Below are 6,000 nucleotides of genomic sequence, written 5' to 3'. Positions count from 1 at the left end.
ATAGAATTATGCTAATTTTATTAACGGACACGTCACCACCTCCATTAAAAATTAACGGTCGGTGGCTTGATTGAAATATTTAAATAGTTGAGTGGTTTTTTTGATTCAATTGAAACTTCAATGGTCAAATTGATTTTTGACCATAGTTTAGTGGTCTCCCGTGTAGTTTACCCTTATTTATATCATTATATGTGATTTAATAATAAAATATATTATATTTTTAAATGAAAAATACTTGTTCTGAAACATAAAGATCACGTTATTAAAAAGAAAATTGACTAACCTTAAATATAAATTGCAAAATAAATATAAAAGTTGAATACGTTGACGTGGCCGCATTTCCTTTGTAATCTTTTTCATTATATACTTACAATCATTAATTATATAATATTTACTATTTTTATAAGAAAAAAAGAATTGTCTAATCTTATGTTAACTAAAGTAAAAACAATATATATTATCAATAAAATAGAGTATATTAAGGCGTTTTTACCCAAAAATCACCCTAACAACGAATATTACCTGTCAGACACCCTTTCTCCAAATATTAACGATCTAGCACCTTTTCTGACAAAGCGCGGATCATGAAGCGTGCCTTCGCGGGGTTCTGTCCGAGCTGGTACCACGGTGAAAAGGCACATATCATGAGGCGTGCCTTCGAGGGATTCTGTCCGAGCTGGTGTCACGTTAGAAGACGCGAATCATAAAGCGTGCCTTTGTGGGGTTCCGTCGGAGCTGGCAAAAGGTGCGGATCATGATCTACTCCTTTCATTTAAATCCAACAATCCGCCATAAATACTGCCAACCGTTGTCCGCCTGCCCCTCCCCTCTCCCTATAAATACCTCATCCCTTTCAACACTCACATCACAAACGAAAATATTATATTTCTTCATTCTATCTATCCTTCTATCAAGTTTTAAGAAGGTATAGTTATCATTTTTAAAAGCTAATTTTTTATTATATTATAATCATTTATTAATTTATTATATTTTATTGTACGAATTTTTTTATTACTTTTTACAGTTATAAAATGATAGGTAGGTTGTTGCGTTTATATGATAATTATATCTCGAGTCATTTTACCGATACGATAATAATTTTATATTATGTTATTTTATTGATTATGAATGTTTTATTTAGTTATTTTTTAGTATTAGTTTATATTTTAATTTGTATACTATTTATTTAATTAGGTGAATGTGTAACACCCCCAACCCGTATCCGACTCGAATACGAGTCTGAGATGTCACATCAACTTTTCAAACCATTTTCTTAAATCAAATAGAGAAATATTCAAACTCCATTCAAAACATACTAAATAATTTACATATATTTACTCAAAACGTTTACAAACTGTTCAGAGCTTATACAATTTACTTTTCTTTAAATACATGCAAACTAGATTTTATATAATAAAATACATATTATTCATTTCTCTTCAGATCTGACCTTCGGCAAGGAGAACTGACTTGTCTTACTTCACATCGATCCATAAGCTCATATCGGAACCTACGTGTGAAACATTCACACGCTAAGTCGATGACTTAGTGAGGCATTTAAAAACATATAAGATAACTTTAACTCCTATAATGCATGGACATATAATTATATCATACTGTCAACACACATTTTCGTCCTACTAGGATTCAAACTCCTAAAAATAGGATAAAATTTTGCTAAGATTCAAACTCCTAAAAATAGGATAGAGTTCTACTAAGATTTAAATTCCTAAAGATAGGATCCACAAGCACTATAAATAGCCATTGTAACTCACCATTGTGACACACGATTTACACACAAAACATAGAGGAAAGCACGGGAAGATACAAAGGCAAAACTATTGTAAAGGATTCGAAAAGGAAATAAAAGGTAGCATTTTCTTTTTTCTTTCTTTTGCATGTGCACGTTATTTTTCTTGAGGTTTGGTTCGAATAACCCAAAACGTGGGTTGCGCCGATGACCAAAATGGGTGGGGTTTCGAAGTTTCGAACCTAGATCTACCCCGAGACTTATTTTTAAAAACCGGGTTGATTTTCGGTTAAAGGAGGGGAAGAGCTTTTTAAAAATCTATATTAGTCCCTTTATTTATTATATAGATATTTTATTCATTTATTTTTATTATTCATGTTATTATTATTATATGTATATATATATATATATTAAATTATTTTCATTTATTTTTTACTATATTTTATTATTATTATATATATATATATATCTTTAATATTTTACTTATAAGTCTAATATTACTATATATATATTGTAATTATCTTTATTTGTTTTTTTACCATTATATGTGTATATGTTCTTTTTGTCATTTAATTTATTAATTTATATATTTACTTTTTATTTATTTTATATATATATTATTCGTACTTTGTTATTATTATTTTGTTTATTTGTTTTATTTATTTTCTTTTTCTTTTTATTTTTTATATATATTTTATTTTTTATTTTTTTTACTTACTATTTTATCTTTGCTTTCTTTATTTTATCATTTTACTTAATTTGTTTTCTTTTCATTTTAATTTAATTAATTAATTTCTTACCATTTTATCTAACATGGCTTTTTTACTTTCTTAAGGGTACATTTTCAATCAATCAAATGTAAGTTTTGGATCGTTATTTTACCTTTCAATTTAAACTTTCAACTTTCTTAATTAAAGACAACTGGAAATTACATAGTACCGAAAGGGCGGTTCAAGGGTGCTAATCCTTCCTTGACTGTAACCGACTCCCGGATCTGACATATCACTGGTAAGACGCAGATCATGTAAGAAATAAGGTATCTGATCAACCCACTTTTCGTAAAGTAAATGATCGGTGGCGACTCCCAATCCATTTTTCACGTCGAAGCCCAATTCCGGGGCACAACCGAAAGACGGTTGCGACAGCTTGGCGACTCCACTGGGGACGGTAAGTGAGTCAGGCTAAGGTAATTTCCAATTGTCTTTTTAACGAAAAGGGTAAGTTTAAATTTTAAGGTAATATTTCGATCCTTTTACTTTTGATTATTTTCGAGTAAATAGTTGGACTAATCGTTTTTTCATGATTTCAGCCTTCAAAGTTTTCTTTTTTTCATCTAAAGGCTCTATACCCGAGCTCCGAACCCGTTTTAAGAGGGGGTGAAAGCGACGCCTTCGTGTGAATTTATTCATCGTATGGGCCTAGCAAGTAACCTTCGGGATTCATATACCTTATGCCTTCGTGTGAATTTATTCTCCGTATGGGCATAAGGGAATGTGTCCTCTCGAGTTTAACTTAGTCCACACAAGCCTGTGATGGGTTTAGGACTAAGGGTCTGGTAAGCCCAGGGGGGCACCAGCAAGAATAACTCGGGTACCTTTTTTTTAGAACCTAAACCCGGAGACTACAAGGAATTAGGGCCCACCCCAAGACCTCATTTCAAACCCTAGGATGCCGGAATTATTTCCTGCTTTACTTTCTGTTCAAAGCATGTGAACTAGAAATTTATGCGGTTAGAACTTGTTCAAAACCAACTTACGGGATAGAGATCATGTCCGGGTAGGAATAATAAGCATGAGGGGTATATGTCATGTGAGGTACGATTTTTCATTTTTATTTTTATTTTGATTTACCTCACTAACTCTTTTTGTTTTTGTTCTCTTTTATTTTGTTTTCATCACCTGCATAATTTAAAAGAGGTGTTGATCCACCAAAATGTGTTTGTTAAACATAAATAATCTGAATTAATGGATAAAGGGGTTGTAATACAAGAGATAAAAATGCAGAGGACAGTCTACAAGACGACTATGTGTCATATTCAATCCTGAAGGCGTGATGCCCACAATTGAGGAATATATCACTTTGATGCGTTATAAAGGACTCAGAATGAATCAGGTCTGCATCAAGCACAATGAAAGACTATCTTGGAAAAACTAACTGTCAGAGGTTTCAGGAGCAAGATGAAGGTTACTAATCTTAGGAGTCCCTTCAGAGATAACAATTACAAAACGATAGCTGGAATTGGAGATCATTGCTGACGAATTCAAGGAACAAACTAATGACTTTATATATTTCTTATCAATCGAGGGCTCCAATGACGTATTCGTTGGAGACAGGCTCAACAAAAGATAGATGCTAGAGATGCAGTCATTCAAGACTTCTTGGGCCAGTGCAAAAAGTAACTCAACATTGGCACGACCCATCTAGAGAAGCCGGAGTGGTTCGACATGTTATTCAACCAGTGACATACGAATACAGAAGACTAGTCAACATGTCAAAAGCTGTCAGAATATTTTTGTCTCTTAATAGATAAAACACTTTTGTCCCCAATGAGGATTATTCATAATAACAGGCACATTTTTTGGATCAATGCCTCGGATATTTCATGTATCATGCATTTAGACATATTCTACATTTCGTTATTTTCTTTGCATTCATATCAACTAACGGAAGAATGTATCAATGAAGGAATAAATATTGGATACACCGCCTCAAGAGTTGTACACACCTCATCCGTATAACACCCGCTTGAAAAAGAAAAAAACAAATGGAGGCCAGAATGGCTCAAATCGAGGAGAACATGGCAAAATTGCAGAAAGAACTTGAAGATAAGATAAACCAGATTAGTTTGAGTACTCTGAATACAATCATGAAGAACCAAGAATATTTGGTTAATCAGATCGTTGCCAAGTTAGTTGGCCTACAACAGACCAGTGCGCTTGGGCAGGTTTACCGGAAGGGGTAACTATACCACCTACCCCACAAGGGGTTGTCTCACCTGAAATCTTACCCGGATTACAAGAGGACTCATATGCTATCAAGGGGAAAGCTATATCTGGTGCAAATATACAAGCTTCCGCGACCAACACTCATCCGGAAGACTATCATGTCCCGGATTTTGACGAGGAGGATAAGGAAAAGAAGGTGGAAAAAAAGATCAAGATGTTAGAAGATCAAATGAAGATGGTCCAAGGGGACCATGATTATTATGGAGTGGATGCAATGAAGCTGAGCCTGGTTCCAGATTTGGTGCTTCCACCAAAGTTTAAAGCTCCTGAGTTTGAGAAGTTCGATGGGAACAGCTGCCCATCAGCCCATATCACTATGTTCTGTCGGAAGATGACAGGATATGGAGGGAATGATCAACTCCTGATCCACTACTTTCAGGAGAGCCTATCCGGTTCAGCTATCCGCTGGTATAATCAGCTCAGCCAAACTCACATCAAGATATGGAAAGACTTAGCCAAGTCTTTCCTAGAACAATATAAGCATATCAACGATATGAGACCAGACCGAGTTATGCTGCAAAGCCTGGAAAAGAAGCATAATGAGAGTTTCCGACAATATGCGCAACGATGGAGGGATTTGTCTGTGCAGGTTCATCCACCCCTGGATGAAAAAGAAACTAGAAAGTTGTTCGTACAAACCCTGAAGGCACCCTATTTCGGACACCTGGTGGCAATTACATATGGAGGTTTCTCAGATCTAGTTATGGCTGGCGAAATGATTGAGTTAGCCATTAAACAAGGAAAAATCGAAGGAGGAGACTCTAGTAAAAAGCCTCCCATGAAGAACAAAGATCGAGAGGTCAACAATTTCAACACCTACAACGTCAACAAGGGCGTTACGGTCTCAAGTCCAAAAATGTTGCAGTTGTACCGTCTAGTACTTCTAAACAAACTCAGAGAGACCAAGGAAAGAAAAGATTTGCATCAGTCCAATCCAATGACATATGAGGAGTTACTCCCAACGCTAGTTGAGAAAAATCTTGTGACTCTAGTTCAATCCAAACCTAGAGAGGCCCCATATCCTGAAGGTCATGATATTAACGCCGTATGCAGCTATCATATTGGGAGCTCAGGGCACACCACTGAGAATTGTAGGGCATTGAAACGTAAGGTCCAAGATCTAATCGATTCAGGGGCATTCTGATCGAAAGTCATATGGGGTATCCATTAGGAATTTTGTTGCATTATCAAGTATATCATCTTGTTTGAACTTGTTTTTCTTTCGTACTTCTTATGCGTGAACAT

This window comes from Hibiscus syriacus, unplaced genomic scaffold (assembly GCF_006381635.1).
Source record: "Hibiscus syriacus cultivar Baekdansim isolate YM2019G1 unplaced genomic scaffold, ASM638163v2 tig00110270_pilon, whole genome shotgun sequence".
NCBI classification, from domain to species: Eukaryota; Viridiplantae; Streptophyta; class Magnoliopsida; order Malvales; family Malvaceae; genus Hibiscus; species Hibiscus syriacus.
Note: the sequence above shows the minus strand (reverse complement) of the source record.